Raw genomic sequence first — 23,244 nt, forward strand, 5'->3', positions numbered from 1 at the left:
ATTTGGCTGTAATTGTAGTATATGTCCTAGTAAGTGAATTGGCGTTTCAGAAATCTTCAGTAGATGCCTTTGGCATTTAAATTTCGAAGCGGTCGCATTCTTTATCTTGAAAAGTGTTGTTTAATTTAAGTTCAAAATGCCATCCGTTTTGTTTCTTCAAACGCAGCATCTTAAATATATCCGCCTAAACTATCGCAGAAATTAAGGATATTCGAAAACTTTGTCCTCGGTGAAATCTGAACCAGAACCGAAGATACACCCCATTAGCATAAGTATTTTCGTATATTTTAATGTCGCAAACTCGAAAGTTGCGTGCATCTTATGGAAAAGAGAAGGTTCGAACTTGCAGGGATTCTGCTTTAATCATTTGTGAGGTGTTATAAAGCTTGACTGGCGAAACCTTTTCTTGACGCGAGATGATTTAAACGTAACATTTGAAAAAAAAAATCATTTCTCGACATCTTCTTATCGAGGTCTATACCAAGCCCCTTTTGGCGACTTGTCTGTCTTTTCACAGGCAAAGTTCTTTCACCATGTTTCTTTCTCTTAGGCTGCTAGTCTTGGTTCTGTGGCCTGCGGTATCCCGAGGAAGTACTCAGTGTCCACAAAACTGCACCTGCGCTTCGTTTGGAAAATTTACCCGAGTGAAATGCCTCGGCATTGATGAAGTACCGATGGGGATCCCATCAAACACTGTTCTGCTGTATGTGTCATGCGAAAGTTTCATCGTTTTGCGTACAGATATTCTAGAGATATAACCATTGTTTTGTTGTTTGTCTTTGTAGACAACTTTCAGGGAATTCTTTGAAATCCATCCATGAAGGTGCCTTTGCAAACCTTATTTCACTCAAGAAAATGTAGGTAGTAAATGAGCGTCCTCTATAAGAATGATATACACACAGGCAGTCGGCAGTGAGTTCACGCCCTACAACAACCATTTTATCCAGTTATAATCATTATCACGCCCGCTTTCTTTTTAGGTACAAAGAAAATAAATTGAACCGTTTGAGGCAGCCCTTTCGTTTTACATACAGAAGTTTGAGATTTTCATTTTTATCAACCTTGAAACGGTCGCTACAAATAACCTCTCTGCATTTAAAGCGTAGAGCAGTGAAAGAAATATCCCTATTTCTCAGTGACGTGTATTGTGGATTATTTGCAATTATTTCGTAATTTTATTATTCACTTGCTAAATTTCTCCTGTATGGTTGATTGGATTTTGTTCAGGAAAGATAAATGCCCTTAGATCAGCCTTATCATAATATTGTCGTATACAAGGGTACAATCAATACTTCGGACCAGTTAGTCAAATGTAATGAAACTCGGGTCCGATTTACGTTGCATTGAGACGATTATCATTCAGAACACAAATGTAAGCAGGAGAGTAGTAATTTAGGTTTGATCGATTTCTATCGATTTTCGTTCCCTACATAATAAGCTATCCTGTACATGCAGCAAAAGATTTCTATATTAACTTATCTGTGCATTTTTTTTACTCAGAGACCTATCTAGGAATCTCCTAAAGTTCATTCCACAGAATACCTTCAGGAATCTAACGTCACTTGCTGTTATGTAAGAACGTGTTTTTCTGTTCATCTGCCAAAAAATATTACTGTTTAGAACTTTTAAATAGGTTTATGTTTATTTTACGTTTTCTTTCTACATTTTACGTAATTAGTCATAATTATGGCCTTAATTTTTTTGCATATACATAGTCTATATACATTTTCTCGTTTGTTGTAATCCTCCAAAAAAGTCCTTACCAAAAATATATCCCCTGAAAAAAGTAACCACAAAGTTTCCAAGCCACAAAAGCACTAATTTCAAAGGTCTTTGCACATTCAATCACTAACCTTAGTATTCCCCTCCCCGTATATGGAGGAGGGCAAAGCTTGGGACAAGGAAATTAAAGCAAAGAGCGCCAGTGCTCAAACAAACTCAAGCTGGAAAATGAACATGGCATCCACGAAGGTTGGCTATAGCGAAATAACTATCAATCTAGATAAAATTCAAGACATGTGTAACCCATCGCATTTTCTGTCAATTTTATCTTTGGCTGAGAACTATTGTTGTCTAAAAATGGAGCAACTATTTTACATACATGTCGGATTTGGATTTGTTGTTCAATACTCCTTGATTGGCTTTCTGTTGATCAGCTATTTCTTTCAATATAGGGATTAACTAGATGAAAACCCATCACAGTAATGTAGACATTCCTCGCTCGTTTATCACAAATGAAAAAAATTACATATTGTCCAGCCATGAAGGAGCCAGAATGGAAGGAAACCGTCGACGCCATTAGCAAAAGCACACATTCCAACCTCATATACTACTTTACCTTTATTTTTTACTTGAGCTGAGGCGCTGAACAGAAGACATTCAACAGATTTGCACGAGTAGATCTCCCGGCGCTAATTTTCAAATGAAAACAGAATAATGGATGTTTTTACGGCTAAACTACTCACAACCTGCGACCCACCAGTCGCTCTTTCATTGCGCTTAATATAGCTTTACAAAACACTCGAAAAATTCCGAGCTTTCAAGTCACGTGACCGATGATGTCACCATGGTATCAATGCTTCAAACATCGATTATTTTCAAATAATTATCTACATGCAAATTTATGTTGCAATGCATTAAATTCAGGAAGGTATGCCTCTCGACCTACACCTTCAGATTTTCGGTTTTTGTCTTTTGTGCAGATCCCCCTTAATTTTAAGATGCAAGACCGTTAATAGCAATTTTTATATACTTCACACAATTATCTTTAAGGCTACGTTGACTATTTTCAAATTGATAGATCTCCGTTTTCGCAATGAGTTTTAACACGTTTTAGCTGTGGTCATGTGACTGATGACGTAATCACACTTAATTTCATACAAGTGATATTTTATAACAAGGGTTATTCCCATGTCGTGTGGCATCCTCCTTGGCTTCAGATTAACAAAGTTATTTACCATTTACGACTTTTCTGGTGAAAGGACTCTGGGAAGGTTCCTATCGTAATTATAAATTACTTTTATAATTATCATAAGAGTGCATTTGACTTTGCTGGTGCTCTAAAAGTGTTGAAATTGTTAACTACACTTTTACTGGGTTTCCATTGCAGTAATCTGCGTGAAAACGAAATTGAAGGGGGATTTCATCTTCCACAAAGTGTGGAATGGCTGTGAGTTTTGATATTAACTTAACATTCCTTCTTTTTAACATGATTTATTGTAAAGCGCCATGAGCAATTATTGATTTGGCGCTATATAAGTATATATTGTCAATTTAGCAAAAATAAGTTCCTGAACTTAACATCTAGAGTAGACCGACTATTGGGCCTTCTAGATACCGAAAGGAGTTGAATTCCGCCCACTTCCGTTAATATTTCTGGAAGTATCAAAGCTATGGTAATTAAACTTTGAGAGTAAATAGCACGACCAAAAGCAATTCTCTTTGAGGTTTGCGTCAGGACTTGTCAAAGAAACATGTCACGAGACATGCTTGTTACGGTAACAGGTGAATCCGCTCTTCCAGGTCTAATCTCGGCAAACTAATAACTGTAGTTTTAAATAACGATCATACTAGACAGTATGCTATATCTCCTGTATCCACACAATTCCCCTTGCCTACTAAAAGACCTTAAAACCATATCAGTAACGCAAAATGCGACTTTTACTATTAATTTTTTTTTTGGTATTAATCAGGTGGGAGAAAGTTCAGTGCTTCTTATCTCATCATCCGTTTAAGAAAAAGTTGCGACGGGGAATGTATCTATTCAGTAAAATCTCTCTTTTATCTTTTAGCAATCTGCGAGAAAACCGGTTTTCTCTTGATGATTTGAAAGTGATTCTGAAAGGCTTAATCCAGCTGGGCTTCCTGTGAGCGAATTGTCTTGTTTTCAGTTAATTAAAATTAGTTTAACTGGGCTACAAGCTGTAAACGTTTATTTAAGTTGACACAAGTATGATTGCTAAACAATAATGAAAGGATAAAAAGCGGACTATCTCTTTATTAACAGTCCCGGACCTAAAGAAGAATGTTTTTTTGCACCATAGTTGTGATACAATGGGCGAAAATGGCCCCTTTGTTCCGATTACATGGCACAACGCCCAAATCTTTACTAAGTGCTCTTCCATTACGATCTTTCTTAAATTTTATGTCTCTAATAAGGCGTCCAGTGTCTATTAAGAGATATAACATCGTACTTACTGTGTATATCATTAATGAATCCTTATAATGGACATTAGGCGAGCGCCTGATTGTAAGAATTTCTTTTAAATTTTATTTCAAGAAACCATTAAATAGCGATTGTCATCATTTTAAATACGCTCATAAGTTGTAAACTGTAAACTTATTATCACATTTCCCTAAAAGGGTTTTTAACATATCATTACAGATATAAAGATATTTACAACATTAATAAAAGGAACGGTAAAACGAAATATAGGGCTCAGGAATCAGCTTATGGCTAAGACCTAAATCGACGATTCATTTAAGACATACTGCTTGGTAAATCCTTAACCATACTGTCTTTTGATGTCCTCTATGTGCTAAGTGACGGTACTTGTTTTAAGTTAGTATGTAAGTCATTCCAAATCTGTACGGCTCTATAAAGAAACGACTGTTGTCCTATGGATATTCTAAAAAGCTGAATTTGCATCATCCCGCGGTTACTTATGGAGCGATTATGCAGCTCAGTGGGTTTTAAACCTATTGCATAGATACGGCGGCTCTAGTCAAGATTATTCATACATTTATATGACAGTACCGTTTCTCTGTAAACTAGTAGAGATTTGACAGGCAGACATTCAAACTGGCCCAAAGGCTGGAGGGAAGTGGTCATATTTCCTAACACTCGTTATTATCTTACAAACAAATTCCTTAACAAATTAGGGTTTCTTTGTGTTTGTAGCAGATGACGGAATACAGGGGGCTGAAATAGTCAGTGAAGTAATTGTGAATGTACAAATAATTTGTTGATTGTTTCTAACGTAAAGTAGGGCGAATGAAAGTATGAAGTATTTTCTTTCAAGCTAATTGATCAGCCAGGAATATAAGGAGTAACGCCAAATTTTTGAGGGTAGATTAACACGTGGTTACAACTCTTTAGTCTCCCCAAACTAATCTCTTTTTCTTACCAAAATATTGGTTTGTTAATGCCTGCTTTAGTCAGTACGCTAATAACAGTTTGAACTGTGTTGCTATAGGAGAACTGATGACAATGAAGAAATTGGACCTGTTCTTACGTTAGAAATCTTTAACGGATTTGAAAGAATGGATTATCTGTAAGTTACTAAGAAAATACAGGTGGGAATACAGGTGGGAACCATCATCTATTAAAATGCTCCATCACATTTTATAGCACAAGTTATATTTCTGTGTTTTGCATGGTTCGTTACTCCCTCCCCCCCCCCCCCCCCCCCCTTCCTCTCCAAAGGCATCCAGGTTTCCATAACGCTGGAAAGCGGAATGCGTTTACAAGAAATCGGATTAACAAGATGGGAGTCCAGATGTAAGGTCTCGGCTGAGAATGACATCAAGTTTGACTCGTCTGCGCCTTGCGCCTGAGAACGACACAACCGGCAACTTATTTTTACCAGAAGATAGCCGGCTATTCCACATATATACTACTGACAGCACAGTAACGGCCGAATGATGTCACCTATCTGTGCCTCCCTCGCTTTCTTCCTTCTCCTCGACCCCTGCATCTTATAATTTAGAACAAGAGTGATGCCTGGAGACGACTCACATCCAGTAGTGACACGCTTGTATGATGGACATTGCGTGCATAATGCCATTAGATAATGTCATTGGCATGTATAATGTCTTTATCCAATGCGAATTAGTTTTTTAAAACTTAAAAGTTCTCCGTAAATGAAAACAGCGTTTGGAAGCAAAATGAATGACAATAAAAACAGTAATAATAATATTGGTAATACTTATAATAATGATAATGACTCGATAGTGATAATAATTATTTATATATTTCTATAGAACCATGAGAGGCTGCAATATGAAGTATATTGAGAGTGGTTCTTTTCGAGCGATGAAATATTTGAGCTACCTGTAAGTAGACCAGCTATTTAAAAAAAAAAAAGCTTTGCGGCTTTCCTAATGTTTTGCTTCTTATCCCAAGGTCTGTTTTCTTCAGTCAGGTTCACTCTTTTGATATTGCAACAAACTTTGAAAGCGTAAATCCCCCCAGCATTTCCCTAATGTTGTATGGATTGTACTCTAAATGACTTCTTGTCAAGCTGTCATTCATTCGGAGTTGTTCTGGCACCGACTTCATTGTTTTACTTAACTGCCTTACCCTTACACAGTTTTAATGAATTTCGATCATGAAGGAATAAATCGTATTCCATGTTTCGTTTTGTTTTCTATCGGCGACATATTTCGACAAATATTTGCTTCCTTTTCACGTCACAACAAAGTTCTAGCTTTCCTATCCTGGTTGAGGTCACTCTCAACGGTCTTTGTTCAATTTTTTATTGAACAGTTTTCCTTTCCTGAGAAAATTTGCCTCTGTTTGTCCGCTACTCGCAAAAACAGTTTGCAAAACCTTGTTGACCAGCTGCTCTGGCTGGACTTCAGACTCTGATCACGTGCGCCGGTCACACCACTCGATGACGTCAATCGTGCGTCTATACTCTGATGATACACTCCTCTAGACCAATCAAAACGCGAGTTTTACACAGTTCATTGTATAACAATACTTAGCATACATCTTAACTTAGGAGGGCTTCGTGAATCTGGTCCCTGGTTTTTACTGGCATCGTACGACCAAACTCAATCAAATAAAAAGATTGCATAACAGCCCATCTCTTGGAAAAGACAACATTGCAAGGGTAGTCATAATTTTACATACATACATACATACATACATACATACATACATACATACATACATACATACATACATACATACATACATAAACTTTATTTAGACACGGTAAAAACAACAGTTACAAGATAAAAATTTAAAATTAAAACTGATTTACATGTTTGCCGTGTGGGAGTACGAGGAGGACAATTGGCGATCTATCTCATTTCTAAAATTAGTAAAAGATCTAATGGCTCTGTTGTTACATGGAAGGCTGTTCCACAAATGTGTCCCACTGTAGGAGAAACTACGTTTCAAAAAATCGGTACGAGGCTTAGGCAGAGCCAATTTGTTGTCACTATTTCTAAGTCCATAGTCCGTGCTGAAGGGCTTAAATAGGCCTTTCAAGTACTCCGGAGACTGATCATTTAAAGTTTTAAACATGATTTTCAATTTTTGCTTCTTCCTTATGGTACAGAGATTATCCCATCCCAGCTTACCGCGTAGGGCGGTAGCGCTAGAATAGTAATCTGACTTCGTTATGACCCGAATGGCGCGATTTTGAAGCTTTTGTAATTTGTCAGCTAATTCGTTGCTGAGACCGTCCCACACAGGACAGCAATAATCAAAATATGGTTCAATAAGGGCTCTATATAATAATATTGCTGTATCGTCGCAAATGAACGGCCTCAGTCTTTTAAGTGCACCTATGCCAGAGGAGATAATTTTGGCAGTCTCATTAACATGTTTGGACAACGAAAGATTTTGATCGATGTAAAGTCCTAAGGATTTGGTGTGGGGCACTCTATCAATTTCGTGACCTTCAATTTGTACAGTAAGTGAATGGCCAATTGTAGTACTAGCAAGTCTTTGCCGTGAGCCTATTAACATTAATTCCGTTTTGGCAATATTCAGGCTGAGCTTATTTACATTGAGCCATTCATGAAGGTTAGCTAGTTCAGTGTTTAGTACTGATTCAAGCTCTAGTAACCTGCTGGCGGCAATGCTGATACTTGTATCGTCGGCCTACATTCGTGGTAACGCCTTACTTAGACAGTTCGGCAAGTCGCCAATATAGATCAGGAAAAGAAGTGGACCAATGAGGCTTCCCTGAATGAGTTGAGCTTTTTCTGTAGTTGTTACTTAGAATAACCCTAACGTGTGCATAACCGCAAGTGAAAGGAAAAAAAGGAAACATTTTGCATGCTTTTGTTTGCGTTTGCGCTCATATATAACCTAAAAATACATCAATACCGTTTCTTGGTTAACAAAAGCGATCCTCGGCTTGCGGTTATCGCTTGAGCTTTTACTGGAATAAAGTTATGAAGTGGAATTTCATTATTTAGTAATCTAGGGAGTTGACGTATTTTAGTTGTATAACTTAAGAACTTGTGACCGTTATGTTAATCTTATCATTCAAGGTCTAGTTTATCCGACACAAATGCTTAGTAGTTTATAAGTGTTGTCCTCTAGTTGATTAATTATTTTAGTATTTTAACAAGAGCTCTCGAAACAAGAAGCTGTTATCAGCTTACACTCGGCCCATATTTGACTGTGTGGTGCGTAAGCCTACGATCTTTTAGCAGTGATTACTTCCAGCATCGCTAACTCCCTAAAATCGATAGATATAGATACACACTCAGCAATAAATAGTTCAGGCTTCTTAAGTGATTCATCGTTTTATTGCTACAGCTCTATTTCGTATGGTCAGGAGCTGACCACACTCATCAGGCAACTTCAAGGAATGACCGGTAAAGATTTAAAAGCAAGCCGATAAAATACAATTCCACGTGCCGTCATAGAATTCACGTGTTATGATACAAACGGTTACGTTACGTTATACAAGAGGTTTTTGGTACATATCTATTTATATGAGGGCATGGATTTGTGAAATCATTCGAACTGGTGATTTAAAACAAGCGTTTGCTGGGCGATAAAATACTAATGCACACGGCGTGATACAATACTTATTAACAAATTTACACGTAGATCAGAACTTCATGACAGAAATACGCGATATAACAAAGATTTAAATCTGCCGAGATGCAGGTAAAAAACCGGGCAGCGCTCCTTTGCCTATAGAGGGGCTACCTGCTGAAACAGACTTACCAAAGACCTCAAAGAAGTAGTGAACTCTGGTACTCTTAAGAAGAGACTTTTAAATATGCTGTTAACATAAAATTGATTTATCTTTATTTCCCTTAGTAGTTAATTTCTTTCGCCTTATCTTGTAATTTTAATATATTGTGGCTAATCAGCGGTACTTTCTTTTGGGGCTATTTTGATGTTTATTATGCGTAGTTCGAACTTGTAAGTCTCTGGATGAAAACCTAAGGCGTGGACATTAAAATAAAAGCTAAAGAGCCGCAATTTTCTCAAACGTGGATTTCGGCATTTCTTAAAGATGACCTTTGAAAGTTAAAACGGGTTAATGGATCCTATTCACCTAAACATCAAGCACCTCTTCTGTCCTATTATTCTAAGCGTTCATTAAGTAAGAAACTGTCTCTCTTTTCCCCTCTTCCTCAGCGTGCACTTGCAATCGATCGTTCGTTCGACATGACCATTCTTCTGCTGTGAAACATTTGCGTTACTTGCCGTGAGGTCTGCATTCGAATCTTTGGAATTCTTTGAATTTTCAGAGCATTCTGTCGCGTTCTTTGTAGTCCGGCCCTAAGGTGCCGAGTTATAATTACGTGGGATGCCCTGAGAGGCATACCGTGTCTAAAAATGGGTTCCGGACCATCGCGATCCCCCCAAAAATTAAAAGAATTTGATAACGCCACCGAAAACTTAACTCGTGCCGCCCGAGTACAAAAAAAAAAAGACCGAGAACTTAAATCGTGGCCCGAAGGCTTATATCTCGGCCCATCGCGACCAAAAAAATAAAAAAAGAATTTGATAACGCGACCGAAAACTTAACTCGCGCCGCCTTACGGCCCGAGTAATAAACATGCTTGATAATTCTTGCTGACCTTGGCTTGGACCACCGTGTAACTTCCATTCATTAGTGTATTGTCTATGAGCTGTCGCTCTTTCCAAGATTTTCATTAGATACCTGTTATTTTAATCTGTGGTCGTGTAGGTTTATTTGGGTTTTCTTAGTTGAGAGGTAAATTCTGTAGGTTCCCACGGTCAGTTAACCCAAACATGTCTACAAATCAGAGTATTTAATTGCGAACATTCGAGCTTGTAGTTAGTTATTAGTTCACAGTTGTCAGTTCTCAGTTCTCAGAGTTAGTTGGAGGTTGTCAGTTTCAGTTCTAAGTTGTAACAAGCAGTTTATCAATTCGTGTAAAGAGAAACCTGACAATGTAATCAGAATCTTATCAAAGTCTTGGTATCTCACCGCGTAAAGCCAAGCGAGTGTTCAACAATAACAACCTCGATCTTGTGTGTACACAGGGCAGCATCTCCTATCACTGTTTAATTTTCCCACGACATTTGTGTGCAACTCAGCTGAGAAACTACTGACGAATTTGCACTTGATACAAATTGCATTTACCACATTTTTATCAATAATAATGTAAACGTTTCCTTGCAGAGACCTTTCAAACAACTTGTTGACTCGCTTACAGCCGGGAGCATTGGAAGGACCTGGTGATAAAATGACCAATCTGTAAGTAGCTCCACCTAAAACCGCCTTCCTCACCTAGAAGAACTAAATTTTAATATTATAATACAATGCCAAACAGCATTGTTTACCGCAATTATAAACCTTTTAGCAGAAAATGTATTATAGTCTTTATTATAGTCTAATAAATGCAAGGTAATACTCTAACAAAAGTCTACTTTTGCAATTTGACCATTTTACTTACTGAAATTTCATGTTAAACTAAAGCGGAAAGACTTTCTAGCCGTCTTTGGCGAAGCGAGGAAAAAGACTTGCGCTGGTATTCGTGTAGTAACTTATGTGTGTAAAAGACTAATCAAAACAAAACAAGAACAAAAAAACAGAAATCAAAACAAACTGATAGGAAAAAAATTTTCACTTCAGAGCGACTCTCTCCTCGTATCTTCGTATTTAATTTTTATCTGAAAACAGAATTCACTGCCACGTCTTAAATCAACTTCTCCAAGCAAGTAGATAAAAAATATGAAAAAAGATCGGAGAAAAATTAACTTTCTTAAAATTTTCTGATTTCAATTTTTCACATCTCGGGCTGTGTTAGAAATCCAGTGACGAGATCGTAAATTTTGCAGGCGTTCCCAGCTGTTGGTTCTGGAGAATACAGATCATTCAAAACTTCCTAATTTATATAGCTAGTTATACACGATGATCTTTCACTTTAATGATATGATGAGTTACAATCATAAGCTTTAATTCCTGTAATTCATTACAGTATGTAGAGCTTACGATGGCAATTTATCATATTATTAACTTGTTGGGTCGTAGTCAAAAACTAATTAATTAGGAGGTTTTTTAATGATCTGTGTTCTCCAGAACAAACAGCTGCAAGCAGTGTAAAATTCACGCCCTCGTCACTTGGTTCGAGAACAGCCCGAAGATCGAATCAAACAATTGTAAGAAAGTTAAACTTCTCCGATGTTATTTCATATGTGTTACCTGATGTAAGAGTTATCAGCGAAATCTATCGCTAGATGAAAATTGAATATGAGGATTTTAGGAAGAGTCGCTCTTCATCCCAGGCAAACGTAACCGGTCGGTTATGTGTGCACGCTTAGCCTGTCGGTATACTTAAGCTTTTTAAGTTGTCTTATTTTTTACCATATGCATTTTACCATTGCTTTCCTTTTGAATTTTTTCGTTTTTTTTTTTTGTTTTTGTTTTTGTTTTTTTTTTGTTTTTTGTTTGTTTGTTTGCTTTGCTTTGTTTTTGTTTTGTTTATTTATTTTTTTCTTTTTACTGTTATCCATAGGTTTATAGAAAACAACGAGATAAGGGATATAGCCGATGGAACCTTCAGAAAATTTATCAAACCCAGTAGACTGTAAGTAAGTCTTAATGCTATAAGTTACAAATAACTTACTTAGCCAATAGTTACCTGTATTTGGTAAAAATGCTTTTGTACGACGCTCGGTGTTTGCATTTCATCTTTCTCATTTCATTTTCGAGCTCAATATGTTTCATCTTTTCTTATATACCATCCGTGCTATAAAATCCTTATTTACCATTTCCGACCTTAGCACTATGAAGGATGAACCTAGTAAATGACGTCACTCGTCACGTGTCTCACAGTAGCTCAGTGGTCTGAGCATTCGGTCATGAGTTCCTCTCGCTGCCTTCCACGCTCGTTACATAATGTATCTAAATTTTTTCGCACTTTATTACCGAGCCCAAAAACATTCACCACCTTTCTTTATATATTCCTTCGAACTTTGTCGAACGAAAACGTTTAGGAAGGTTGTTAAAATACTTCATTTGTTATAAGGTAGATTCTTAAATCAATATCGTGACCACAAGTAGCATTAAAATCGCCCCTATAGTCTACACACGAGATTTAAAATTGCAATAGGAGCGCGACAACTTTGTATTAAAAAAATTGCGACAAAATTGCATGTGTAAACAGGCCTTTATGAAGGTTTAAAATGCTGACATGAGCTCAAACTAATGGGAATTACAATCCGTTTTTATTATGGGGGGGGGGGGGGGGATGGAAAACTGCCCATAAGTTTTCTTGAATATAAAGAAAAGACATAAAGATGACCAGTAAGTAAGTACAGATGAGAAAGGAGACCAGCTGAAAAGTAAGCAAATACATGTGATAACACAATAAGCACGATTGATGAGTGTGTTTGTTGATCATTTGGGACCTTCAGATCAGAGTACGAGTACAACTTTCAAATGTCAAATCAGTCACATTCCAGAAGTCTCGCTCTTTCCCGTTGTTTACCAGTGCATGAGTAGGCTCTAGAAACAAGATTTTTGTGACAAGCCGTTATCTAAACCATACAAACTATATTGGAAAAGTCGTACTCGTACTCAATCTCTTACTCGAAATCTGAAGGTCCCAATCTTCTTACCATAGACGTCTGAGGGGAAATCTGCTGACGTCAGTGCCCGATTTGACAGGCCCTTCTCATTACACAATTCTGTAAGTATCCTGCAAATAAATCACCTTTACTTTCACACCGTCATTAAAATGCACCTCATGGCCGAGTTTATATTTATAATTTTATATGATGCGAATATTTTTTTTTGGTTCTCTTATTAATTTGTCGTGTGTCTACTGCAAATTATTTTCCTTTATTTCATACCAGTTGTTTTTTCCTCCGAAGATCGGACTTGGCAGTCTGAAAATGGATCCTTTTCGCGCTCGGCCAAAAATGATCATCTTACATGTCTGCGACGTAGTAAACTGCGATAAACTTAGGCAACTATGGTTTTCAAAGGAGCTTCTCGGAAGAAAGGGAACTTTTTTTTTTGTTTGTTTGTTGTTGTTGTTGTTTTTTTTTTTTTAATTTATTTATTGATTTTTTTTTTTTTTTTTTTTTGGAAATGGAACTTATTGTTTGGTTGGGGTCCAGAATTGTTCAGGGATCGTTTTTTGTTTTAAGTTTACTGTGTGAGCGTAGTTCCCAGTCTCCTACCTAGCCCAACACAGTTATTTGAGTGTAGTTTCTATAAGTTAGCCTCTGTGGAGGTAGCTAAGTGAACTGGAACTATAAGGTAGGCATTTACATTTTTTTAAAACATTTGTTGTACATATTATGTATGTTCCCTTCGCTAGGCCCAATTTATCTTCTTCTTTTTTTCTTTTTCTTTTTGTACAGTGATCTGAGCAGAAATCGTATAACCAACATATCACGTCTCGGAGAGTCTGGAGTGACACATATTGGGGATCTGTAAGTACACTCAGCTCTTACTGTAAGATAATGTCCTACAACCAATCAGACGCTTTTTTGGAATGCGAAGCAATGTACAAAAGCTGTAAATAAGAACCACCAGGTGAAAAAGCTATTTTTCATGAAAGAATTTCACACTTCACCTCAGCAGTCGAATTCCACGTCTCGTCTTCATATGTCGGTTCAATTTGCTGTTTTTTCTCGTCCTTGCGCCTGCCGAGACGTTTTTCTCCGGATAATCCGGTTTTTTCCACCCCTCAAAGACCAATATTTTTAAATTCTAGTTCGATACGGAATCTGAGGGCGGCAGATTTATTAGCCATAACAGACTTTTAAGAGTCACCCTCGTTTAAGAAGAAAAATTTACTCATTTATTTATTTATTTATTTATTTATTTATTTATTTATTTCATATCTTGGTGTCACGTTGCGCTGGCGCATTGTTTACCATTGAACTGCAAATGCTTTTTTTTCTGATGACCATCGAAAGGAGTTGTTTTATGATACAGGCGAATGTTTTTTTTGCATCAGTTTTACAATAAAAGACGACCAGTTCTTGGTGATTTTCACCGGATAGACGATGATGATGATGATGATGATGATTAAATTTTATGAATAACTTGCTTTTGTGATTCGCAATCACTTCTTTAGGTCACTGGCTTATAACATCATCGCCCATCTGCCAAGCCATTTGTTCCGGAATATCACGGTGTTAGCAAATCTGTAAGTTAAACAAAGTAGCCAATAAGTTATTCTACAGTTGTGTGCGTAGAAACATGGCCTTTGAGTGGAAGCGAGGCTGAACTTGACTTTGTCTTGATGCAAGACACAGTGCTTTAAGCTTTTTCATAAGTAAAACTGGTTAGCATAAACACAACACGATTTGCATAATTAAAGTACGGAGGTTTGTATAAAAGTCAACTCCAGCCTGGCTTCTTTTCAAAGACCAGGTCACTAAGTAAACAAATGTAAAATTGACTATTCATGGCCCTTAAGAAGTAACGATTGCAAAGCAACCTGAAATTACAAGATTCAAGGCGTTCTTCTGAGAGCGTAAACACATGATGAGTAATATTTTCCTCTTCTTGGACTTCAAGGCCACCACTTCGTGTTGGCCCCTGGATAGTTCAAATAAATGAGTTTATCCGGCGAGGTTATTCATAGAGCACGAATTTAATTTTTCACTTACGTCTTCGTTGACGTCGTCGCTGCTGATAAGAGGTGCTAGGTTTGGTTGCACGTGAGTAGGTTATCCTTGACAACTTAGCATTTAACAATCTTTTCCTTGAAAAATAGTCGTTGAACGCTCTAGACACTGTGTTTCTTTGTTGTTGTTGTTGTTGTGTTTATTCTGCAAAAACAAGTCAAATGTCCAAATTCCAGGTCTCCGAAGAGAAAATGACAAATGCCCGTAAGAGATGGCCACGCTTGGAATTAACTGTGCAATCAACGCACATTTTTATACCCAAATAAGAATTTCTATATGCCCTTGGTTTTTTTTTTAACAAAATTCTGGCCATAGGTTGGCTTCTTTAAATTCACTATTGCTTATTTGATTGACTGTTAACCTAGTTTCTCATTGTTTCGCAGTGATTTATCCTTCAACAGAATAGAGTCCATACCAGAGAACATGTTTCTTGGATGCCAGTATCCATTTCTTTTGTAAGTGAAAATCAAAATAGCCAGAGAAATAACACATTACTTTTAGGAGCCTTTTTACCTGGAGCACGATGGTAAAGTTGAAAAAAGTACTGAAAACAGGAGTTTTAGAAAATCTTAAGAAAATTAAAATAAAAGTAATTCCAACTAAGTGACAGTAACTCTATAATACGCTGTAGCTGAGAGTGAATTTTCTGATCACCATTTGTGTCATTAATTTGTGGTAGCAGCACAACAGCCATTTGTGCCCTTCACATTGGCATTGGTTCAATTAACGCCATTAGCACCCGCGACTTGCTCCCGGCTGGACTAGTTGCTCCCTCGGCAGAGCAACCCTTGATCAGATCTGGAGGTCGTGGGTTCGATTCCCGCTCAATGTTTTTTTTCCTCGTGTGGATTCTCATTTTCTTCCCAGGACTAAGACTCAGTAGAAAACTCATGGGTTCAGCTTAGAACTGTTTCATGTCTCATTCATGCTTGTGATTGATAAATAATAATTTCAAGGGATATGCCATACACTAACGAATTATTTGCAACATTGGAAATTGGTAATTTACGCTACAAAAAAAGCGAAGGTCGGCGAATTGAGAGTATTTACGACTAAATTATCGAATTCTTCATGACTTGTTTTTACCCTAGTTCTTGCTCCCCTTTTCGTACCCTAATATTGACAACTTTGTAAATAAATCTCAGGAATCAAGTCTTCAAGAAAATGTATACTTTATTGACTCAGCTACATTTTCCCTTTGTTTTTGGTTCTCACTCTTTCCAAGGAATTTAAACTTCAATCACATATCTCATATCAGCCGACGTTCTTTCGAAGGACTGAGGAACCTACGCATTTTGTAAGTTTGTTTCATTGTTGTGTTAATATACCTCATTTCTGGATAATATTGTGGTGCTGGAAGAAACTGATAAAATTATTGCATTACGGTTACTCAACTAACGCGACCAAAGCTGAGTAATTTCTGAGATAGACACACTTTTTCTGTTTCCATAAAATACTTGTTTCGATGCACCTCACATCGTCGTCAGTTGTGAAGATATTATGAAAAACCTTGAATATGTTGGACCCAAAAAGACATGCATAATTAACAAAGATTACAAATGTCAAAGAACAACAAGGACATGAGCATTTTTAATCTTAGTAAGTTATGCATGTATTTTTTTTTTTTTTTTTTTTGACAACGAGGCAATGAGCATTTGTCATCTTTGTTAATTATGTATATATTTCTTGACTAGTTTGAGGGCGCGATTCTTCGGTAATGTCTGCGTCATCATCATTTCAGACGTTAATGCCTGGCCAATGTGTAACTTGACGGAAGGGTTGTCTATTTCTAATATAAACAGACGGTCCAATTCAGTAATTGATTGACTTAGTTTAGTTCCAAATCATTTTTCTTTCTTTTTTTTTTCTTTTTACAGAATGATGATTAACAACAATCTGACGGTTATTCCCAAAGATGCTTTTGCTGAAGTACAGAACCTGCAATCGTTGTGAGTAAACAGAGTAAAGCATTATTAGATCTATTACAGTTATTAGATCATATGATCGGATGACCCTCCTCCTTAGGAATATAACAACGTCTTAGTGATGGTACAGAACGTTCAGTTTCTTAAATAAGTGCCAGGTTTCACAACACTGTACTACAGCTTGATATATTCACATTTGTCCTATTGGGCAAGTAATTATCCTCAGAAGATCAACTGTTTACTGTTATTACAGGAAAGAGTACTAAGAATAATAAAACCGTCAGGCTGGCCAGATCATAGCGGACCATTATTTAGTAAATTAGGTGTATGAAATATTTCCCAACATAAAAAGAACTACAATTAGGTGAGCTTGTTTACAAACACCGAAATAATTTGCTTCCTGAAATCGATTCTTGTTTTTTTTTAAATATTAGTGACGTTCACCATTACCACACACGCTCAAAACGAATCAAAATTTGTTTATACCGCGTCCCAGAACTAATCAGTAGGGCAAATTCAGTGTTAGAAATACTGCTGCTGATTTTTGGAACAAAATACCTCTAAACATCGAGAATACAGCATCTCTTCAAAGCTTTAGAAAATATTTAAGGTTACCCTATACCTTCAGAGGTTTCTCGCGTGTAAGCGGTGTAACCCATCCAGTTTAAACTGTAGATACCTAAACCCCTATATCAAATTAAATCTTATAGAGCTGGCTATCAAACTATACCAAGAATTTTGAAATAAAATGAATTGTCGAATTTTTCACGACCTCTAAATGCTAGCGTCCGAATTACCTTTTTAAAGCTACAAGTCAAAGCGAATTTTGTTTTACGCTAATTTAATTTGCTCCTCAGTTTCCGGACCTAAAGCGCTAAAAAAACGTATCTCCGTTTTGCCATATTCAATCGCAATGACAAGTTATAGAGCAGTTTTGAAATAAGATGAAAAAAAAAAACGTGAAGTGATCGTACAAAAATCGCTCTCGGAGAAAAAATATTTCGAAAGAAAAAATTCGCAGACACATTTTTTTTTGTTTATATGTTAAACTAGCTACTGTCCAAATTTGAAGGCAAACAAACAAATTCCTTTTGAGTTTTAGCTCTTTCAAGTGGCTCCTAAAAGTGAAAAAAATTGATTCCAGAAAACAGCGCTAAAAATTCAGCAAATTCATTTTATTCAAAATTCTTGGTTTAGTTTGATAGCCACTCTGTAAGCTTTTATTTGATATAAGGGTTTAGGTATCTGCAGTTTAAACCAGACGCGCTACATCGCTTGGACGCGAGACACCTCTGAAGACACCTCTGAAGGTATGGGGTGCCTGAGAGTGATTTTTTTTTAGTTTTTGCATAGTCTTTTTGTAACTCCCATTGCGTGCCTACATTTGACGTCATAATCCGGGACATTTTCCATGTGCTCAGTCTTAGAACAACAAGTCGCCATTTTTTGCACTGGCATAATTTGTTATTCAATTCGTTGATTTGTGGACACTTTGAATTCGAAACAGTCGGTAAGTTCTGTCGTATTCCGTGTGTATTGTTATTTCGCTCGTTAAAGGTGTAATTTCTTTTCGTAAAAAACCTGCCTTGTTGACTGCGTTATTGCTTAACTGAATGTTTACCCGACGTGATGCCTGGAAAATTTGTGGAATTGTCCATGGAATATTTGTAAATAAATGGTTGAGTTTTCGCTTTCGAATCATACGCATATGGTCTTGGGAACTGCGTAATATTTTTATTTTATTTTATTTTTCTTCTTCTTTATCATAACTTACTCTTTTATTTTACTTACCTATGTTTGCTTATTTCCATGTACGCTCGCTAACTAAGATTAATTTAAATTCAGATATACTTTTGCTAAGTAAGAGATCAGGTTTGTAAACACTTTTATACCCCATGGGTTTTCGTTTTGACACCTCCACATTGCTTTCTTCCTAATTCCTATTCTTTGTGTTTAAATAATATATGGAAATAAAGAAACTTGAAACTTGAACACTGGAAACGGAATCTTAAACAGAAAATCACTGACGAGTAGACAAATGGAGCGCATTGATGGCTTCAGCTGTCAATTCACTGTAAGACCTTGAACAACTTCCAAGTAAAATGAGACTTTTCTGGCACAATTACTGTTGCAAAACAACTGGATAAGAAATGTTTCAATCAACATATCCGAGAAAAAGCTGCATCTCAGCTTGATTTTAAGTAGCGTCACGTAGAAATTACCGTTTACATACTAAATCACACGGTATACGAAGGTTACTGTTGAGTTTTAAATAATGGTCGAGAGATTTCCTGAATTTAACCCTCGCACCTCCCGAAATTAAAAAACCTAGCCAAAAAGAAGACCGAAATAAAAATGCAGAAACCCGGTTTGTGGATGATACGGGCCGAAGTTAAGAAAAAAATAACGCAATTTGTTTAAAGGTGGGAAATATCCTCCCTCGCCAAAAATCTAAGAAGCCACCACACACGCAAAAGAAGGTGTACGCCAGGGTACAAGAGTCGGCAAATGCGAGGTGACCGCGTCATTACCTTGAAGAAGAAACATTGAAGAATATTTATTGCACAAGACAGTTAAATTAACAACGCGATGATCACTGCAAGATGACTTCTTTGACATTCTCAACCCAAAGATGTACAGCGAAGGAGTTCCTCGCCTATTTATTATGGAACCTGAGTTAATTTAAGCGTCATTTTCGAAAGTTCTGCTGTTATCTGTCTGATGGTATTTAATCCAGTTCCTGACCTTATTCAAAGAAAGGACACCGTAAAATAGTAATTACAAATCCGACACCGATTTCTAGGTTAATATTAACTGAATATCACTTGTACCTGTTTTAGGTTTCTTCATAGTAATGCAATTAGGCATGTTCAGGACAAAGCCTTTAGGGGACTTCACTATCTTAACTCACTGTAAGTTTTTTGAGTGTAAGAAATTTAGTTCCAAAATTGCATCTATGTGTAACTTACTTAAATGAAGGGTTTGCGGGTTCGGCATATGTTCATGAATCAAATTATTTTTTTTACCCTTTCCCGCTAAGACGCAAACCCATTTAATTAATTCATTGTTTGTGAACCATTCTGAGGCGGAGGAGATAACCGGATGGCAAATTTGCTTGTGAAAATTTAACAGTTGATGACTTTTCATGTGATTGCATTATTTTGCATGGAAGTACCTGTAAAAATCATCAACCGTGGAATAAATCCTTCCAGTTAACACTAAATTCATTTTGCTTGGACCTATTATAATATTTGATTACTGAATGAAATTTGAGTGGGGCTTTTAAAGCCTTAAATTGACAAGAAAGAGAAAAAAAAGTACTCATATTCATGCACACACGTTGTCCAGAAGTAACCATGAAGGCCATTTGCAACTGAAGTGTAAAGAGTAACACCCTCATCCGTTGTTTCCATTTTACCTCTAACAATATTTTATTGCTTAAAACCTACTTTTCACGATACTAGGTGTTTAAATGATTTGATTGTTAATCTCTTTTACGGTGTCTACCATTAACACACGAATTCTGAACTGCAAGGCATAGTTTAAAGTTCAGAGTTCCTGTGTTATTGCAGGCGCAGTAACAGTGCAATCGTTGATTCTTTTTCATAGAACTCTTTTCGATAATCCACTGACCTCACTGCCAGATGGTATATTCAATAAAATGACACCTGACATCAAAGTGTAAGTACCATTATTAAAAACTGGATCATTGTATAATGCAATTCCATGGATTTGATAGCCTTAGCAGCCATGGTATATGAGCCATTATACCATGCCCGAGAAATAGGGACCATTAAATTGTTTTCTGGTTGTTCTTGCAAGACGAAATCAGCACGATCTAGCAATATTTCCGGATTGTTTTTAATAAAACAACTATTCCACTCGCGCTTGTTGGATATGAGATGATTATAGCCAACTCGGCGCTTTGCGCCTCGTTGGCTATCTATCATCTCATATCCAACGCGCGCTCGTGGAATAATTGTTAAATATAGTATACGATAATATGTCATAAATCAAATAACTTTCCAAATGTATTTATCTATTACTGCACTCGCGGTTATAGGACTAATTACGCTACGTAATGATATAATGTATAGTAAATACACATCGATTCCTGCAAGTATCGAGAGTGCTTTTAGGATTGAAAAACGCATGAAGCAGGTAAAGATTTTGAGACAAAACAAGAAATAATTCAAGGAAGCAACAGCAAAAATCTTAAAAGCTCGATTAAGTATAGTTTATGCTAACTGAAGTTGTATCACACTTTTCCTACTGAACTTAAAATAAACAAAACAAAACAACAAAATGGAGAGCAAATAACAACAGCAAGAAAGATAAGGCCAAACAAAAAACAACAACAAATACAAACCCGAAATTAAGCCTGGTGAATGAATGCGAATGGTATATTATTCAGTGAGTGACACAGGAATCCTCAAAAAGAAGGAAATCCAAGTTCTCTTATGAGGCGTCCAACCTAAGACCATCCGATTACTAGTTGAGATGCTCTACCACCGAGCTACAGGAGAACTGTGAACTGCTAGTATTTGAATGTCATGGTGTGCAATATGCGCAATGAAAGTGCTCAGTGGTAGAGCATCCGAACTAGTAATCAGAATGTCTTAGGTTTGACTCCTGATAAGCGCTATTGGATTTTCCTTTTTTTGCGTACGCCTGTACAAGTATCACTTACTGAACAATACACCATTCTCAAATGTAAAATAATAATTTAACTCCTTTCAGGTCCATAGCGTGTAAGAATCTTCGTCGATTTCCACTTGGGAAATACTCTTCAGTTATGTAAGTATCCCGTGTTAACCAGTTATCGCGCAGAATGCTTTGAATTTACATATATACATATATATACGTTGACCTTCAGCCTTTTGAATAGGCGCAGTATATCTGCAATATTAGGAAAAACGAACTAATTTTGCTAAGTATACCTACTATCCCTAAGCGAACTCCTTTAGCATGGAAGACAATTTCGGTTGCAGATTACTACAATATGGAAGGACCTTTCCTTTTTATTCATTTTGAAAATTGTCACACACTGCGCGATGAATATGGTACCGTGTAGCACGAAAATTTTGCGGGAGTTTTATTTTGCGGATTGGCGATTTTTTGTGGTTTGCGGGAACAAATTTTTGCTGTTCAAGATGACTAAAATTTCTGCTGGGAACTAATTTTTGCAATTCTCTGTTCAAGTAACAGAACATTTACAACTTTTATTGTACGGTACACAGTTCACTCTACTTACATGTTAGAGACACATCACTGTAATACCTTACTGTGCAAAGGTACTGAACAACAACAATTCAAAACAAAAAGCCTACCACTTATTATGCACAACAAAACACTGTTTCATTAATACGGTTTAATAAAACAGACTAGATACAGACTACTGTATGTATCTAAGCTCTGGTTGCTTTCTCCAATTGAAAATCAATGTTCTTTTTTGAGTCCAATGCATATTGCACCCTGTGGCACAAGTCCATCAAAAGCGGAGATTTAAATTGACTGAAGAGAGTTAATTTTTGCGGCGTTTTATTTTGCGGGTGTTTTTTTGTGCGGGAACTAATTTTTGCGGATCGAGGTCAATCCGCAAAATCCGCAAAAATTAGAACCGGCAAAATTTTCACGCTACACGGTAACTGAAAATATCCGTGATTGGGGACCTCTTCAAGGAGTTGTTCGAGTCCCCCGGTCCATCAAGCCATTAGCATTAATTTCTCGGCATGCGTTCTTACGAGGGCTAAATCAAATGTGTTAATTTTAACTTCCCATTTCGCATCTCTCTGGTAAAGATCCTCATAGATACCAAGAAAAAACTCAGGTACGAGCGATCATTTAAGCTTTCAACTTTGACGTCAACTTGCATGGTAATAATGTCTTTTCTTTTTCTGCTATACTGACGAGTCTCCTATAGCTCAGTATTATAATATTTTTTATAGTGCAACGCGTATTTTGCGGGTTATAATAGAAAATTCATTAGCCCGCTGTTCTGATCCAATAAGAAAGAAGAAAATGACGTAGCCAGCCAATGAGAACTTGAAACCATTCAAATGCTCGCGCCGTTTTCTTGCTTGTTTGAGTGGAAGCGCTGCCATCTGCAAAGACGTTGTTTTGGGCTGATGATGTTCGTCCTTCGTAGTCGAAGATGATCATGACATCTCTTAGTTGGTAGAGCTGCTACGGTATGTCCGGAGGTGGCTGACGAGGCTAATCCGGGCGAAGAAGCCTCTCCCACAGGTAGGGCAGACGTAATAGGCGTTGTGCTGTTGGTGCTGATGGCTCTGGCCTTACGTGCTGCACGCTTCTGCTCTGCTAAATGCAAGAGTTGGGGGCTACAAAAAGGCTGAAAAACCTAACGAAGAAGCAAATTCTCAGTCGTCTCGAAGAAGACTTACGGAAACTCGTGGGTGATGGTGGAAAAAAATGCCTGTGGTAGCTTCGTGGCCGAAGGCGAGGTTTTTCGTCGAGCGAAACACGTTCAGTTTG

At 37.1% G+C, this 23,244-nt stretch overlaps 1 protein-coding gene and 1 pseudogene across 2 annotated transcripts in view; both read left to right on the forward strand.

Moving 5' to 3' along the window:
* The first annotated feature begins 425 nt into the window (after positions 1-425).
* The window catches only part of LOC146451869 (uncharacterized), a 28,009-nt pseudogene continuing 5,190 nt past the window's right edge, over positions 426-23,244 (forward strand). The window contains exons 1-18 of the transcript XR_014859907.1: positions 426-703; positions 786-857; positions 1,501-1,572; positions 3,110-3,169; positions 3,792-3,866; positions 5,196-5,273; positions 5,983-6,054; positions 10,356-10,430; positions 11,692-11,763; positions 12,802-12,867; positions 13,547-13,618; positions 14,269-14,340; positions 15,208-15,279; positions 16,050-16,121; positions 16,702-16,773; positions 19,590-19,661; positions 20,359-20,430; positions 21,490-21,546. The product of XR_014859907.1 is annotated as an uncharacterized LOC146451869 (transcript). The remainder of the gene's footprint in view (positions 704-785; positions 858-1,500; positions 1,573-3,109; positions 3,170-3,791; positions 3,867-5,195; positions 5,274-5,982; positions 6,055-10,355; positions 10,431-11,691; positions 11,764-12,801; positions 12,868-13,546; positions 13,619-14,268; positions 14,341-15,207; positions 15,280-16,049; positions 16,122-16,701; positions 16,774-19,589; positions 19,662-20,358; positions 20,431-21,489; positions 21,547-23,244) is intronic.
* Positions 18,171-23,244, forward strand: part of LOC146451870 (uncharacterized) — a 51,973-nt gene continuing 46,899 nt past the window's right edge. The window contains exon 1 of the mRNA XM_085098556.1: positions 18,171-18,259. The gene's annotated coding sequence lies outside the window, so the exon portion shown is untranslated. The remainder of the gene's footprint in view (positions 18,260-23,244) is intronic.

The sequence above is a fragment of the Pavona decussata genome, unplaced genomic scaffold (assembly GCF_977016875.1).
Source record: "Pavona decussata unplaced genomic scaffold, jaPavDecu1.1 SCAFFOLD_383, whole genome shotgun sequence".
In the NCBI taxonomy this organism is placed as follows: Eukaryota; Metazoa; Cnidaria; class Anthozoa; order Scleractinia; family Agariciidae; genus Pavona; species Pavona decussata.